Consider the following 19,338-nt stretch of genomic DNA (forward strand, 5'->3'; position numbering starts at 1 on the left):
TCAGTTTTTTTTGTTACAGAGGCCAACCAGCAACCTGGCCGACACGCTGAGCTACCGTGCGGCGTTCTCGGCTACCCTTGCGTGCGATCTTATTATCACCTAATAACCCACATAAATTAGTAAGTTAGGAGCCCCCAATAGTCGAGCTATGACGAGGGCGCGGCAAGTTGGGCGCGGTCGCCGAGAAGTAATTGTTAAGAAGGCACCATTTGGAGCACATCCTGTCGACTGTACTCGGTTTCAGGTTGCTGATAACCTTAGCGGCCCAAAAAAAATGAGTCCGTGTTTCATCGCCCGTGATGTTTCGATGAGCAATTGCAATAAGATACGCTTCGCTGATCTTTATTGTGTTTTCCTATGCGGCGAGGAACCCAGCGGATACACTCCTTTCAGCACCCCAACTAGTGGACGGGTGTGTCAGAACCACCAACAGAGACGTCCAGCTGTGCAGCGGTGCGTTTGATTGTGATCTATGGATCACCTCTAATGAGAGACTTAGCACGTTCCAACGTGGCAGGAGTCACAGCTGTGCGCGGCGGGCCAGCAGGCAGGAGATAATACAGCTTTGCACTACCTCGTTATTTTGGTGACAGACGCCACGCCCTCCGACTTACCGTGCTTCTTTTCACTGCCAGATCACCGCTGACAATCTGCAAGCGCATATGAATATCTGCATCTGGTATCGCGCAAAAGAAACTCAATGATAAATCTCTACTTGGAACGCCCCTCTTTTACAAATGCCTTTTTGAAGGCTACGTACTGCAACACAACCTATCCTAACTTCGCGAAACTACACTGACGTACCAAAGTCGTGGGATAGCGATATGTACAGTCATGCTCAAAAGTATCCGAACGACCTGAATTGCATTTCGCCTGATTCGCATGCAACCCACATAACGCAGCTGTCTAGCAGGTCTTCTAATCGCTCCTTGGTACAGTCGTTTGACTATTGAAAATGGTTCCAACAAGTCACCACTACAAAATACTGCTCTCTATCGCAATAACTCAAGATGTAAAGTAATACTACGATACTACAAATATTAGGAAACACCTTATCACAGGTAATACTGTCCGTAAGGCTTGTAAGCTCACATTTATTACAGTAAATGACATACCTGAAATGTTACCACTCTCATTATTACGTCAGATAGGTAATGCACGTAGTAACTTCGTCGTATTCATGATTTCCTCTTCAAAGTAACATACCGTACTTATTATTTAACACAAAATGACATTAAAAAATTAATTTAATCACGAGGAGGTAGTTGAGAATATGTATGAACGTCAAATGACGCGACGAACCGTCTCGCTCTGCATATGGATTCAAACCCAGGTCATGCAAACTAAGCAAAGATTTCGTGACTGACAGAAACTAACAGTCATTCCTGATTAGGCATACAGAGAGTGATGTACCTCGATTTTAGACAGTATCAGTTAGCAAATACCAACTTTAAATTACATAACGCAAAAATTTTTAACAGACGCGAACTCCTACCCAGCACCTATTGTCCCTGTTAACGAACTACGAGAGATGTTAAATATTGCTTCTTAACAAGTAACTTATTTGAAATGCCGTGAGATAAGGCTTTGTGTTGGACAGGGATTCGAACCCAGAACCTAGTAAGATAGATATCAAAGCACAATCAACTGTAACATATCGGATTTTCTCGGCAATAGCTAGATGTTTTAACTGAAATGATGAGATGAAACATTAATTTTTTCCTTCTCAGGGTTCCAACCCGGCGCCTATCGCTGCTATATTCTAGAGAAAACGAACGTTAAATGTGGGTTTGTTGCACCACCAGCAACATGTTAGCATGTTTGAACTAGAAATAATATGACGAAGAGTTCAGTGCCGACTGGGAATAGAGCTCCACGCATATCGTTGTTGACTACACACAAAGGGACGTCAGCTACCGAATTTTTCTCCACCAGCAGCTCGGAATAACATCTTCACCCTACAGTGATCTCGCAAATAGTTCTGTGTCTCACTGGGAGTCAAAAACGTCAAATATCGTTAGTGTTGACAAGGAATGAAAATACATGAAATGTCGAAATTATATCCACCAGCAGATAGGTGTTCTCATGCTAAAGCTTGATAATACATAATGAAATCTTTAGTACCGGGCCAGGATCGGAACCCATTCACGCGCAATATGTGGAGATGTTGAGGAATCTGCAGTTTTGAACAAACATCAAACTGTAGCCGAGCTGTATTGTCAGGAAGGGATCAAATTCCGCGTTAAGGGCGGTCTGAGTTACATTCCCAGTTCAGAACCAATTTTATCGACACACAGAAGCTCAGATAAAAGATGGAATAAGTGTCCTGTGGGCCTACATAGCGTTTGTTTCGTCACTAGAAATAAATAACTAGTATAAGAAAGGTTACTCGTGATAGAGTTTCTACATGTCGCCACTCCAGACTTTATTGTGGCTCAATCTAACGTCTGCTTGGTAGAGAAGGAATATCATTTTTAATGTGAATTTCAGACCACAATTCCATTATATCTTCTTCACTTGGTGCAGCCAGAAGAGAATGGAACCTGTCTCTCCCTATCTAAAAACACTGTCTGAAGTTGGAATCGAACCCAGACCATAGATATATGAACCTGTCATCAGCCCAACAGACCACCAAACCCTCTTCTTATTGAGGGGTTCATTTTTCCATCATAACGCCGTTGTACCTCACTGGCTGAAAATTCTGACACACTGGCTCCCTGTATCAATTTGCAGCATGTTCAGTAAATTCAATTACTTAGTTGACCGAATCACCATGAACTAGCTGCCTCGGCTACCCAGTGCATGCATTCATCTTTATTTTGTAATCACCAAAATAAAATCAATTAACTGCCGCCAACACAGAACTGCCAACAGTGTAGGATGCAGAAATTAAAATAGGAAGTGTTCCTTTCCACTTGAGCTACTCCACTGCGCTATCGGTTTGTTGAAAACGTCGTGCAGGGCAGAAGAAAAGGTATAACTGTTTGTCTCTCATAAGTATTGACCTGGCGATACGCATTATCCCACCGCACTGTGGAATGCAGAAGTTCTGGAGGAATTGTTCTTGACTTCTGGAGCTGTTATAGCTGCATGTCAGCTAGTGACGTAATGGTAAGTGTCACGCACGCTAGATAAGATGTCGCGAGTTCGAGTACATTCACTGCTCTATTTTTTAAAACGCAATTCTGCTGTCTGCAAAAATTATCAATCTAATGGAACTTCTAACATAATTTCCTTCACTTCTCAACCCAAAATAGTCGTATGTGGAAAAAAGGCTAACTTCTGCGACATTTTGTTCATTTCAGGTTTAATAGACAGCCTGACAGTAGATGCATCTCGAAACTTTTGTATTATGTATGAGTAGAGCGCATCGTGCCAAAATACGTCGGAAAAGTATTTTCTACATTAGCTGTCGTCTGGTAGTGGCATTTTATTCTTCTTCAAACCTTGTTTGACAGCTTTAACTCAGAACAAGCTTTCTACATGCATGTAATCAATAAACTGCATGTGCATTTTCACACTGTTATAGATGACATCAGAGAAGTCGCATATATCGTTGATGATTAATTTCTCTCTCATGTTTACTATTTTTTTAACAACATTAAAGGAAACCTTACGAAAATTGTGAATTGTATTATAAAAAATGAAATAAAATTACACACGATAACCTTACGACAAAAGTCTGTTTTAATAAAACTGAGTATCTGTACACAAGCGTGCCTCTATCGTCACGAATTGGTAAAATACTACTCACTTAAATTTTGATTGGGTCTGTGTTTAATTGGTATGCTGTGTCATACTCAAGAGGTATGCAAATGTGGCATTTCATAAATAAAGTTATGTATTCCTAGAAACCCAAAATTTGCTTGTCAGCAGCGGAAAGAGGCGTTACCTGTTGTGCAGCATTGTAAGTTTTTCACCATTGCACTATGAGCCGAAAGTATTTACTTGCGATTTCCTTATCGATGTTTGATCTGACTGCTTGTGGCTCTTTCACAGAAGGGATAAAAACGCTACACTCAGTGAGATTGGAACTGCAAACCATATTACACGCCTTTTCACAGGTCAGCACATCACCACTGAGCTGGCGAAGAAGTATGTGTTTTACCTTCCTCGTACGAAACCATTAGTGCCTAGAACTCGTAAACCGCTATTTGCAGGACGAGATTATTTCCGGTTTCCACGTGCAACGACTTTCCTGGTCTGAAAACCGTAAATTTACAATCTTTTGTCACACCTCAAGCAATAATAACTCAGATTATTAAATGGAAATGACAGGTAAAATCAAGCGAACTTTAAGGCTTAATTCCATGCACACCAGGAAGCAACTCGCCGATCACAGAGTTGCCAAACATACATGGCCTTGTTGCCACATCTCAGTTACAATACCAGCAGAAAGAAGACGAACCGATGTGAACTTGTAGCGGGCTAGGAAGTGACCATAGCTGGTGTCTCCAAGTCGCGGCTGCTACGCCTGGAATACGTAATGCGTCTGATTCGCATTTCTGTAACTAGGTTTAGGGACTGGAGCGTAGTTACTAATAACACTCAGAACTGACTGCAAACTAAGCATCATAAATCAGTAACTCTCAATCAGTAACTCTCATAGCTGTTTTTATATTTCTTTCGTAAGTGTACTCATAACTAAGAAATTCATTCACAGACGTTTTCGTGCCTCACCGATAGTCGAGCACATCAAACAAATAAAAAAAAAGAATGTGAGTGTGTGTGTGTGTGTGTGTGTGTGTGTGTGTGTGTGTGTGTGTGTGTGTGTTACAGAGAGAGAGGGAGAGAGAAAGAGGGAGTGTGAGAGAGAGAGAGAGAGAGACAAAAATCAAAAAGAATGAGAGAGAGAGTAAAAAATTGTTAAGAAATTGAATCGTGGTATGTAAATAAATCTTTCATTAAAATGACACGTTCCACATCATTACGAAATATCATATTCATGATATATGAAACAAGAATTAATCTAATGTAACCTAATCTAATCATACCATATTGATGACTAGCCATGAAGAGTCATGAATTACCGAAGTTTTTGCCAATACCAGTAACCAAATCTAAACTTGATAATAAGAGACGACAGTTTTTGTAATAAACCGGGACTTCTATCAAGACCCTTTCGTCCCTGTTAACTAACCACGAAAGATGTCTGATATACCTCTATTCTGAAGTAACAAAGTGTGCATGTATTTAAATATGAAGTGCATGATGTGAAGTTCTGTGACGGTGATACGAACCCAACACGTAATCGGATTGTTATCTAAGTAAAATCAAATGTTACGTATTGGTTTTTCTTACCAGCTGCTAGGTGCTTGACTCTAAAATATAGATACAAACTTTTGTGCCCAAGCGACAATCGAACTGCTCACCTACCGTGCATCCACGAATATAGCTTAGGTATCAATTGCTTACTCACCAATAGTAAGACGTGTGCGTATTTGATCAAAAATAACGACACCTATTGCGATTGTTGATCAGACATTTAAAATGCACGTTAATTTTTACTAACAGGCCGGTGTGCACGTGATAGGGCTTGAAATGAAATTATGAATAATTTTGTACTGGATCAGGATTTGGACCCGTATACTTACCTTCGGAGGAGACCTAGAGAAGACTGCAGTCTCGAAAAAAGGAACAAAATGATTGAATTATACTGTCCCGAGAGATTCAGATCCTCAAAAGAGGAGATACGAATTCGAATCATAGTCCAGCACCAAATTTTTCAACGTCTCTAGTTCAATCAAGTACAATTAAAGTAAGAGCCCTGTTCCTTTAAATGGCTGTCGGTTCATCAAATAAAATAAAATTTTCTAATGTAATGACTTCCGCTATGTCATTTCCCAACGTAAACTGGCTCTGACCAGTTGATAATGAAGGAACGTGATGTTTAATGTGGATTCGGGATTATAACGTCTTTCTCTTGATGTTACCGGGAGTAAAGTAAATCTGTTTGTGCCTCTTAAAAGTAAATGCCTGAACCCATGCATTGCACCTGTGATAGTTTGTTCCACCAGACCATTGTGGCCACATTTCCCAGCCGCAGGAGGGTGCTGTAACAGGTGATGTGCTTAGCTTACAAAATTAGTCACGGTGAAAAAATGCGAGACTATTAAATGGTTAAGTAGAAGCAAGCTTCTGGAGCGGACATTATGCTATTCTCATTTCAGCAGGATGTAAAGACTCTTCTAGGCATCATAGGCTGGATGTGAAGCCATTTTGAAATTTTCACAAATTCAGTAAACTCCTTAGTTCGAGAAAATCCACTGGGAAGTGTGAAGTTATCGGATAATTCGATTATTACCGTCATTATTACCATCATTTTCTTCATACCGCTACTGGAACACTGTAATTGGAGATCATTTGATGCCTTTTGGTCATTATAGAAGTAGTTTCCAAAGAACAGGTTATTTCCCTGTCTATGGAATCCTTTTCATGTTAATATCAAACATCAGTAATAAGTCGTAGATTACATTAAAACTAAAGTATTGATGAAGACGTTACTTGATAAAAAAAACGTGCAACCTTTCTTCATTTACTTGCGCCTAGGAATGGCTATCGAGTAGTGCCAAACCAAAAAACAAGAGATCATACTGCCTTCCGATATACGTCGCTGCCAGTTCTTCCATATGATTTGGTCGACATGACCTGTTACAAGGTGTGTATGACAATGTTTTAAAAAATCAATTATTTTCCTTTGCAATAAACAGAAAGATTTTCATTCTAAGCTATCCAAGTACAAAATTCTCGAAATATTAGTTCAAATTTAATACTCGCTTCTATAATGTAGGAAAGTATTTCACAGTTGCAAAACTCGCAGCCGACTCATTGACCTTACGGTTAGTCGCTGACCGTAAATTCTAGCTCAGAGTGACACCAGGTTAAGTAACCTAATGTAGCGAAGACTGTTTGACAGAGCTCTTTCTCACCGGAAAATACGCAATTCACTCATTGGGCTCCATCAGTGCACTGTAACAGTAATTTCCGTGTGTATGCAACCAGTAAATGCGGTAGAGTACGGCCGGTAAATGATTCACAAACCACGATTTAGTGCCGTTAAGACGATTTAGTTAAACGTCACAAGACTGCACATAGGTGCAATCGATTTCGAGGTGCAAAGTGTTTGTTGTCTTACTTTTGAGCAGGTGGGAATAAGTGATTTCCAAAGACTTTTTATTGTACTGAAATAACCTTTTGTCACATAGTAACAAGGTGTTTTACTCGTATCTATTTTGTAGGAAACTGTAATCGTGATGGAAGATTATACACCTGAATGTTTGACACAACTGGTAGGAGAAAACGCTGCATTTTAACCAAACCCCGCGCCTCCTCTCCGTATCCTCCTATGACACGAGCACGGGATTCTCCTCGCATACCGCTACAGAGCTGTTCCTAGCACAGCTGAGAATTGGCAACATCGTCACGAACATTAGGCAACACTGTGACAGGGCAATCACTTCCGCGTATGGTACTGAATTGGCTCGCTAAATTCACTTGATATTCCCTTTCCATTTCAATGAGACGTGCTATATAATCCTCATGTAAACTAAGACACTGAGACAGAAACTCCAGTTTTTTGCCTAAAGAAATGCTATTCTTCACATAAGTGACAACTTTTATTATCTTTCACGATGCGTTATGAGGCTGAGCGACCAATACCATGATGAGAGTGGGGTGCAGGCAGCAGTGTGTCTGTAGCCCGGAGGTACCGCACGTGTCTCGGGTCAGAACGGTTCAATCAGTCGTCAGTTCTAACCGTGGTAGGAGCCAGCGTGTGCGAGCTTTTTTTTCTAATATATTTTATGGAGCTGCGAATTACCAGAAAAAAAAAAACCGTATCGAAATCGGAAGAAAACCTTTACACATCAGATCCTCTATTAGTTCGACTCAGTAAGTTGTGTTAATGATCATAGATCTTGGCTTTGTGACTGCCAAGCTGCTTCGCAATACCAGCGTCTCTGAAGAAATTCGAATCGACCATCAGCGATACGAATTTCAATATCGTTCTTCACTTAATACTCACATGCCAGGGTGATAAGTATGAAGGAAATGAACCTCTTGATTACTATATGGCCTCTATGTAAATTTCCACAGTAGCAATTAGGAATTCCCTGCAGGCATTTGCTAACAGCGGCTCTAGCAACTCATTTTTTTCTCTGGGTAGCTTCAAATATGGGCAATTTTGTCGCCTTAAATCCAATTGAATATTTTAAATATCACTTGTGAACAGCGTTCACTTTCCATTAATTAAGGTATAGACCTCAAAACAAGCAATTTGCCTGAGTAGCTATAGAGCAGGTTCTGATAGGTATTGACACAGCGTTTTGCATCCATTTACCATAGAGAATCAAAGAAAGAAACCAAACACATTACACTGCATTTACTCTCTGTGCCTTGACTAACACATATGAATCCATGACAATAATAAATTATTTGAGGAACCTCCCATGAAAGGAAAAAGAACAGAATGTGACGCTTTAATTTTAGTGCACTGGATCAGAAACAATGAAATTAATTCTGTGTCACATTTATGTATTGCATTCTAGTATAATAAAATAATCATCAAATAAAAAAGGTTTTGTGCCTCCTTTGCTATCAAGAGTGAAACACAAATCGTAGACAGATTTTATGGGTCACCACTCAACAACATTAAAGCATTTTACATGGTCGAGAGTGCGGAGTGGAGCAGACGTTGTCGGCAGAAGGCGAGACAATGCAGTGCCTCAGCCCCAGCCGGAAGGCAGTAAACGGGTCCCAGAGAACATGCAGTGTTCAGAGGCAGATGGTCTGCAAAGAAATCTTTCGCTAAAACATTGTTGGACCAAACTATTATTACCAGTGTGACAGAAAGCGAAATCTATTGTAGATTCTCTTGAGTTACACTCATAGCTTCAGCACCAAGAGGAAAGGGGCGATAAAAACTTTGTCGACGAGTGCTTTTAGTTACCAGACGTCGTATTGGCTAGTCTCGCGTTTTACGGTCGTAGTCAAGAATAAAGTACTAAGACTGAAGTCAAGACTTCCTCTGGGATGTGCCGCAGTCTACAATGTTGCCAGATCTAGCATATTGCCGGACATTGGATTCTGAGAGGAACACAACAGTATTGCCCACCTTACGTGAACGACTCGGCGGCCAATTTATTGCTCTAAGACTGTATCTACAACACATATTGCACGCTGAAGACCCAGAAGAATTAAAAAACAAAAGTAGTTTATGAGAGCAACGTTAACTATAGTGTTCGAAGTATTCATAGTATTGTATACGTGTGTGTAAATGCCTTCCAGTTCCCACTCAAGCTTCAATATTATAAATTCGCCTCAGTTTGCGGATGAACTCAGAATTAGGTTGATAATCATTTTGAATATTTAGCAGTACTGTACCCACTAGTGTTAAACTCGTTTTCAACCAATGATTCCCACAGCTACAGGAACACTACTTGTGATACCTCATAGACAAAATACTTACGCAGTGCTATCAGACTAAAAGATCAACCTGACACAAACTGTGGGAAGTTTGTTTTACAACCCTGTACCTGGATAATGAGCTTTTTCCTATTTGTCTGTGAACGTTGCTGCTTGAGATGATTTAGGACGAAACTAAATTCCTTCAGCAACGACAATGTTTAAAGAAATCGTCTTAACGGCACTAAATCGTGGTTTGTGAATCGTTTACCGGCCTTACTCTGCAGCTTTCCGCTGGTTGAAGGGCAAAAAGCTTACTGACAAATTTCACAGAAGGAAAAGAGGGACGAAATGTCTGCCACGGAAAGGTCAGGTAAAACGAACAATCAGGTTGTCGGTATAAGCACGTTACTGTTGTCAGTATGATTTTGCACTGCCCAGGGCCTGTAATGACAAAGGGCCCGTTTAGGTCAGGCATATTGTATACAGAAGTGGAAGAGAGAGCACCACTAAATTCTAATCCATATACATTGCATACACACAGAGATTACTGTTACAGTTTACTTATGGAGCCCAATGAGTGAGTTGCGGATTTCCCGCCGGCCGAAGTGGCCGTGCGGTTAAAGGCGCTGCAGTCTGGAACCGCAAGACTGCTACGGTCGCAGGTTCGAATCCTGCCTCGGGCATGAATGTTTGTGGTGTCCTTAGGTTAGTTAGGTTTAACTAGTTCTAAGTTCTAGGGCACTAATGACCTCAGCAGTTGAGTCCCATAGTACTCAGAGCCATTTTTTTGCAGATTTCCCGGCGAGGAAGATCACTGCCAAACAGTCTTCGCTACATTACGTTACTTAAACTGGTGTCACTCTAAGCTAGAATTTATGGTCAGCGACTAAGTGTAAGGTCAATGAGTCGGCTGCGAGTTTTGCAACTGTGAAATACTTTCCTACATTGTAGAAGCAAATATTAAATTTGAACTAATATTGCGAAAATTTTGTGCTTGGGTAGCTTAGAATGAAAATCTTTCTCCTTATTGCAAAGGAAAACATTTGATTTTCTAAAAGATTGTCTGTCATACACAACTTGAAACAGGTCATGTCGACCAAATCATATGGAAGAACTGACAGCGACGTATATCGGAAGACAGTAAGATCTCTTTCCCTTTTGGCAACACACACACACACACACACAAACACACACACACACACACACACACACACACATTCTTTTTTTTTTTATTTGTTTCTTGGGCTCGACTATCGGCGAGGCACGATGCTAAGTTTGCAGTCAGATCTGAGTGTTATTAGTAACTACGCTCCAGTCCCTAAACCTAGTTACAGAAATGCGAATCAGACGCATTACGTATTCCAGGCCGTAGCAGCCGTGACTTGGAGACACCAGCTATGGTCACTTCCTAGCCCGCTGTAAGATCACATCGGTTCGTCTTCTTCCTGCTGGTATTGTAACTGAAATGTGGCAACAAGGCAATGTATGTTTGGCAACTCTGTGATCGGCGAGTTGCTTCCTGGTGTGCACGGAATGAGGTCTTAAAGTTCGCTTGATTTTACCTGTCATTTCCATTTAATAATCTGGGTTATTATCGCTTGAGGTGTAACAAAAGATTGTAAATTTACGGTTTTCAGACCAGGAAAGTCGTTGCACGTGGAAACCGGAAATAATCTCGTCCTGCAAATAGCGGTTTACGAGTTCTAGGCACTATTGGTTTCGTACGAGGAAGGTAAGACACATACTTCTTCGCCAGCTCTGTGGTGATGTGCTGACCTGTGAAAATGCGTGTGATATGGTTCGCAGTTCCAATTTCACTGAGTGTAGCGTTTTTATCCCTTCTGTGAAAGAGCCACAAGCAGTCAGATCAAACATCGATAAGGAAATCGCAAGTAAATACTTTCGGCTCATAGTGCAATGGTGAAAAACTTACAATGCTGCACAACAGGTAACGCCTCTTTCCGCTGCTGACAAGCAAATTTTGGGTTTCTAGGAATACATAACTTTATTTATGAAATGCCACATTTGCATATCTCTTGAGTATGACACAGCATACCAATTAAACACAGACCCAATCAAAATCTAATTGAGTAGTATTTTACCAATTCGTGACGATAGAGGCACGCTTGTGTACAGATACTCAGTTTTATTAAAACAGACTTTTGTCGTAAGGTTATCATGTGTAGTTTTATTTCATTTTATATAATACAGTTCACAATTTTCGTAAGGTTTTCTTTAATGTTGTTAAAAAAATAGTAAACATGAGAGAGAAATTAATCATCAACAATATATGCGAATTCTCTGATGTCATCTATATCAGTGTGAAAATGCACATGCAGTTTATTGATTACATGCATGTAGAAAACTTGTTCTGAGTTAAAGCTGTACCAGTACCAGACGACAGCTAATGTAGAAAATACTTTTCCAACGTATTTTGGCACGATGCGCTCTACTCATAGATAATACAAAAGTTTCGAGATGCATCTACTGTCTGGCTGTCTATTAAACCTAAAATGAACAAAATGTCGCAGAAGTTGCCCTTTTTTCCACATACGACTATTTTGGGTTGAGAAGTGAAGGAAATTCTGTTAGAAGTTCCATTAGATTGATAATTTTTGCAGACAGCAGAATTGCGTTTTAAAAAATAGAGCAGTGAATGTACTCGAACTCGCGACAGCTTATCCAGCGAGCGCAATACTTACCATTACGCCACTAGCTGACACGTAGCTATAACAGCTCCAGAAGTCAAGAACAATTCCTCCAGAACTTCTGCATTCCACAGCGCTATGGGATAATGCATATCGCCAGGTCAATACTTATGAGAGACAAACAGTTATACCTTTTCTTCTGCACTGCACGACGTTTTCAACATACCGATAGCGCAATGGAGTAGCTCAAGTGGAAAGGAACAATTCCTATTTTAATTTCTGCATCCTACACTGTTGGCAGTTCTGTGTTGGTGGCAGTTACGTGATTTTATTTTGGTGATTACAACATAAAGATGAATGCATGCACTGGGTAGCCGAGGCAGCTAGTTCATGGTGATTCGGTCAACCAAGTAAATGAATTTACTGAACATGCTGCAAATTGATACAGGGAGCCTATGTGTCGGAATTCTCAGCCAGTGAGGTACAACGGCGTTATGATGGAAAAATGAACCCCTCAATAAGAAGAGGGTTTGGTGGTCTGTTGGGCTGATGATACGTTCATATATCTATGGTCTGGGTTCGATTCCAACTTCAGACAGTGTTTTTAGATAGGGAGAGAGAGATTCCACTCTCTTCTGGCTGCACCAAGTGAAGAAGATGTAATGGCATTGTGGTCTGAAATTCACATTAAAAATGATATTCCTTCTCTACCAAGCAGACGTTAGATTGAGCCACAATAAAGTCTGAAGTGGCGACATGTAGAAACTCTATCACGAGTAACCTTTCTTATACTGGTTATTTATTTCTAGTGACGAATCAAACGCTATGTAGGCTCACAGGACACTTATTCCATCTTTTATCTGAGCTTCTGTGTGTCGATAAAATTGGTTCTGAACTGGGAATGCAACTCAGACCGCCCTTAACGCGGAATTCGATCCCTTCGTGACAATACAGCTCGACTACAGTTTGTTGTTTGTTCAAAACTGCAGATTCCTCAACATCTCCACATATTGCCCGTGAATGGATTCGAATCCTGGCAGGGCACTAAAGATTTTATTATGTAGTATCAAGCTCTAGCATGAGAACACCTATATGCTGGTGGATAATAATTTCGATTTTTAATGTATTTTCATTCGTTGTCAACACTAACGATATTTGACGTTTATGACTCCCAGTGAGACAAATAACTATTTGCGAGATCACTGTAAGTTCAAGATGTTATTCCGAGCTGCTTGTGGAGAAAAATTCGGTAGCTGACATCCCTTTGTGTGTAGTCAACAACGATATGCGTGGAGCTCTATTCCCAACCAGCACTGAACTCTTCGTCATATTATTTCTAGTTCAAACATGCTCACATGTCGCTGCTGGTGCAACAAACCCATATTTAACGTTCGTTTTGCTCTAGAATATAACAGTGATAGGTGCGTGGTTGGAGTCCTGGAAAGGAAAAAATTAATGTTTCGTCTTGTCATTTCAGTTGAAACATCCAGCTACTGCCGAGAAAACCCGATATGTTACAGTTGATTGTGCTTCGATATCTATCTTATTATATTCTGGGTTCGAATCACTGTCCAACACAAAGCTTTACCTCACGGCGCCCGCATCTCGTGATCGTGCGGTAGCGTTCTCGCTTCCCACGCCCGGGTTCCCGGGTTCGATTCCCGGCGGGGTCAGGGATTTTCTCTGCCTCGTGATGGCTGGGAGTTGTGTGATGTCCTTAGTTAGGTATAAGTAGTTCTAAGTTCTAGGGGACTGATGACCATAGATGTTAAGTCCCATAGTGCTCAGAGCCATTTGAACCATTTCTTACCTCACGGCATTTCAAATAAGTTACTTGTTAAGAAGCAATATTTAACATCTCTTGTAGTTCGTTAACACGGACAATAGGTGCTGGGTAGGAGTTCGCGTCTGTTAAAAAGGTTTGCGTTATGTAATTTAAAGTTGGTATTTGCTAACTGATACTGTCTAAAATAGAGGTATATCACTCTCTGTATGCCTAATCAGGAATGACTGTTAGTTTCCGTCAGTCACGAAATCTTTGCTTAGTCTGCATGACTTGAGGTTGAATCCACATGCAGAACGAGACGGTTCGTCGTGTCATTTGAAGTTCATACATATTCTCAACTAGTTGCTCCTGAATAACTTAAATTTTTAACGTCATTTGTGTTAAATAATAAGTACGGTATGTTACTTTGAAGAGGAAATCATGAATACGACGAAGTTACTACGTGCATTACCTATCTGACGTAATAATGAGAGTGGTAACATTTCAGGTATGCCTTTTATTGTAATAAATGTGAGCTTACAAGCCTTACAGACAGTCTTACCTGAGATAAGGGGTTCCCTGATATTTGTAGTATCGTAGTATTACTTTACATCTTGAGTTATTGCGATACAGAGCAGTGTTTTCTAGTGGTGACTTGTTGGAACCACTTTTAATAGTCAAACGACAGTACCAAGGAGCGATCAGAGGGCCTGCTAGACAGCTGCGTTATGTGGGTTGCATGCGAATCTGGCGAAATGCAATTCAGGTCGTTCGGATACTTTTGAGCACGACTGTACATTTACAGATGGTGGTAGTATCGCGTACAGAAGGTACAAAAGGACAGTGTATTGAAGGAGCTGTCATTTGTATTCAGCTGTTCCGTGTGAAAAGGTTTCCGACGTAATGAGAGGCGCACAAGGACAATTAACAGACTTTGAACGCGGATTGGGTGTTGTAGCTAGACACACGTGACATTACATATTGGAAATCGTTAGACAATTCAGTTTTCCGATGCCACAGTGTCAAGCGTGTGCCAGGAATACCAGATTGTACGGGAACGCAGTGGTCGAAGGCATTCACATAACGACAGAGAGCAGCGGCGTTTGCGTAGACTTGTCTTACTAACAGACAACCAACACTGCGGGGAGTCACCCCAGAAATCAATTTGGGACATACGACGATCGGATCCGCTAGGTCAGTGCGGTGAAATTTGGCATTAATGCGGTACTGCAACAAACGACCGACCCGAGTGCCTTTGGTAACAGCACGACATCGCTTGCAGCTCCTTACCTGGGCTCGTAACCATAACGGTTGGTCTCCAGGGGACTGGAAAACAGTAACCCGGTCAGATGAGTCTCCGTTTGATCTGATAAGAGCTGATGGTAAGGTTCGAGTGTGGCGCAGACGTAACGAAGCCGTCGACCCAAAGTTATCGACAAGGCATTGTGCAAGGTGATGTTGGCTCCATAAAAATGTGAGCTGTGCTTACTTGGAACTGACTGGGTTGTCTGCCACGACTGAAAATCACTACTTAGAGAACATTTGCCGCCATTTTAGGACTTCAAGTTTCCAAACAACGATTTCACCATGTCAAAATTTTTTGTGTTTGGTTTGAAGAACTTTCTGGAAAATTCAAACTAACTATTTGGCCACTGAAATCTCCCGATATGAAGCCCAGCGAACACTTACGGATATAATCCAATCGTCAGTTTGTGCACAAAATTCTGCACCTGCAACATTTTCGTCATTATGATGTAGAGGCAGCATGGCTCTATATTTCTGCAGGGGTTTCCAACGACTGTTAAGCCCGTGCTACGCCAAGCTGCTGCGCTACTCGCGGCAAAAGGAGATCAGACACGACTGACGAGTGCTCCATAACCAATAAATCCGCTCGATCTAAAGGCCTGTAATTTAAGGAAGCATTGAGAATTGAATAATTCACCAGTGATGTAGTCTGCTTACTTATATACTTTGACGTGTAGGAATTTTAATGCAGTGATTCGCAGTGAATTTCCTTTAGTGTTGGAAATACACTGCTGGCCATTAAAATTGCTACACCATGAAGATGACGTGCTACAGACGCGAAGTTTAACCGACTGGAAGAAGATGAAGAAGATACTGTAATGTGCAAATGATTAGCTTTTCAGAGCATTCACACAAGGTTGGCGCCGGTGGCGACACCTACAACTTGCTGACATGAGGAAAGTTTCCAACCGATTTCTCCTAAACAAACAGAAGTTGACCGGCGTTGCCTGGTGAACCGTTGTTGTGATGCCTCGTGTAAGGAAGAGAAATGACTACCATCACGTTTCCGATATTGATAAAGGTCGGATGGTAGCCTATCGCGATTGCTGTTTATCGTATCGCGACATTGCTGCTCGCGTTGGGCGAGATCCAATGCCTGTTAGCTGAATGTGGAATCGGTGGTTTTAGGAGGGTAATACGGAACGCCGTGCTGGATCCCAACGGCCTCCTATCACTAGCAGTCGAGAAGACAGGCATCTTATTCGCATGGCTGTCTCAGATCGTGCAGCCACGTCTCGATCCCCGAGTAAACAGATGGGGACGTTTGCAACACAACAACCATCTCCACGAACGACGTTTGCAGCAGCATGGACTATTAGCTCGGAGACCATGGCTGCGGTTACCCTTGACACTGCATCACAGACAGGAGTGCTTGCGATGGTGTACTCAGCGACGAACTTGGGTCCACGAATGGCAAAAAGTCATTTATTCGCATGAATCTAGATTCTCTTTACAGCATCATGATGGTCACATCGGTATTTGTCGACATCGCGTTGAACGCACATTGGAAGCGTGTATTCGTCATCGCCATACTGGCGTATCACCCCACGTGATGATATGGGGTGCCATTGGTTACACGTCTCGGTCACCTCTTGTTCCCATTGACGCCACTTTGAACAGTGGACGTTACATTTAAGATGTGTTACGACCCGTGGCTCTACCCTTCATTCGATCCCTGCGAAACCCTACATTTCAGCAGGATAATGCACGACCGCATGTTTCAGGTCCTGTACGGGCCTTTCTGGATACACAAAATGTTAGCTGCTGCCCTGGCCAGCGCATTCTCCAGATCTGTCACCAATTGAAAACGTCTGGTCAATGGTGGCCGAGCAACTGGCTCGTCACACTGCATCAGTCACTACTCTTGATGAACTGTGGTATCGTGTTGAAGCTGCATTGGCAGCTGTGCCTGTACTCGCCATCCAGGCTCTGTTTGACTCAATGCCCAGGCGTATCAAGGCCATTATTACGGCCAGAGGTGGTTGTTCTGGTACTGATTTCTCAGGTTCTATGCACCCGAATTGCGTAAAAATGTCATCACTTGTCAGTTCTAGTATAATATATTTGTCCAATGAATACCCGTTTATCATCTGCATTTCTTCTTGGTGTAGCAATTTTATGGCCAGTAGTTTATGTAGGCCGGCGGTACTAGGCGCTTCAGTCGTGAACCACGGTACCGCTACGGTCGCCGTTTCGAATCCTGCCTCGGGCATGGATGTGTGTGATGTCAGGTTTTAGTAGTAAGTTCTAGGGGACGATGACCTCAGATGTTAAGTCCCATAGTGCTTACAGCCATTTAACTAGTGTATGTAAATATGTTTATGATGAGCTGTGGGCGGCTCGCGCAAATGTCCTTTTTCCTTTTTGGCATTTTGTCACCATCGAGTGGCATATTACTGCTCCCTCAGTTACTACCTGGACGAGTTGCTCACTTGCTTCCGTCAGTGGCAGCAACAGCGTTTATCGATACTAGTACTGCTGTACCTTCTTTGGTGTGGCCGCTATATTTCCGTGTCTTGGTGTGGGTGAGGCAGCTGGTAGGTTGCCACCGAGCAGCGAGGAAGTATCCGTTGAGTGAGGTCCGGCCTCGTTCACTGTCGGCGTGCACTTGCCGTCGGAGTGGTGTGGCACCAGCTGTGGGAGCTGCAAAGTTCGTCGCCCACCGAGCCTGCGTACTGGAGTTGAGTAATCAATGAACATGTTATGAAACCTCAACTGTTGTGACATCTCTTTGTTCATTGCAGGTTGTTGCTTCCTGGGCTGTTCCCGCAAGCAGCAACGTAACGGTGTGCTGGAGCCGGCAAAATTTTGCAGCTGTCTTCCTGTATGGTGTTTAACATTTGAAATGATTATAATTTGTTAGCGAAGTGCGCCAGCGGTATCTCCTGTCTTGTGGCCGTTAACATTCCGGTTACCTGCCCTGGTCGTTAGCGTAGTTTTCCGGCAGTGTGTTTTCCTAGTGTGTTGATGCTGTCCGGCACGACATGTAGTTCGAGAGCTGGATGCTGGGCTCCCTTTTCTTTGAGTGGTTATTGTGCCTTGACTGTGTTTAGACGCCAATTATTAAGACATAGTCCTGCTGCGATCCTCGTCCTCGCTGATATTTTTGGTTGTCATGCAGTTGGTCGTGTGGAAGGGAATTGATTAGGTTGCTGGTTGGTTCTTCAGTCGTCCCTAGGTCATGCTGCCACCCGATTATTTAGTGTTACGCTTGGCTGCTTGACGCATCTAAACTGTTTTTAGAGTTTCATCGCCAGGCCGACCCTTGGAACACTTCTGAGCACCACCGTTCTGCTGTTTGTGATCGTGATTTTCTTTTGTCGCTAGTATTGTGCCATGCCTTCAGCCATGTATTAATTTTGTCTGTTCTATCTTCAGTATATGACCTTCAGCCGAACCTTACGTGAAGTTTTTTAAGATTAGTGTGGTGTCACCGCCATACACCACACTTGCTAGGTGGTAGCCTTTAAATCGGCCGCGGTCCGCTAGTATACGTCGGACCCGCATGTCGCCACTGTCAGGATTGCAGACCGAGCGCCACCACACGGCAGGTCTAGAGAGACTTCCTAGCACTCGCCCCAGTTGTACAACCGACTTTGCTAGCATGCTACACTGACAAATACGCTCTCATTTGCCGAGACGATAGTTAGCATAGCCTTCAGCTACGTCATTTGCTACGACCTAGCAAGGCGCCATTACCAGTTTATATTGAGCTTTTTATTAATGTACCGTCAAGAGCGACGTACCCCAATTATGGATTAAAGTTAAGTATTCCAGCAACAGCGTACCTTATTGGCTATATTAATTACATTTAACTGTTCCAGACCTCACGCCAGTCTGCGTGTAATTAAACGCGTGCAATTCGGCCTCCTCTAGCAACACGATGTTGGCTCTTCTGCCAACACTTCAATTAGACCTTCAGCCGTGTTTTATTTAAAATTCTTGTTTGTATTTAGGCCTTCAACCGCTTTTGTTTTAAAATCTGTGGCTTTCAGCTGTAATGTGTAAATTCCTGTCTCTAAGGTTTCCCTTTAATTATCTTGAATTCTTAAAATGGGCTTCAGCCGTGCTGTGTAAATGCTTACCTTAAGGTCTCTCTTTAATTATTTTGCATAATTGCTTGGTCTTTCAGCCGTCAAGATATTTAAAGTTCTTAACATGGTTTTCTGTTTGACTGTGTAAATGCTTGTCATTAAAGGTTCCCTTTTATTACGT

The sequence above is a fragment of the Schistocerca serialis genome, chromosome 7, assembly GCF_023864345.2.
Source record: "Schistocerca serialis cubense isolate TAMUIC-IGC-003099 chromosome 7, iqSchSeri2.2, whole genome shotgun sequence".
NCBI lineage: Eukaryota > Metazoa > Arthropoda > Insecta > Orthoptera > Acrididae > Schistocerca > Schistocerca serialis.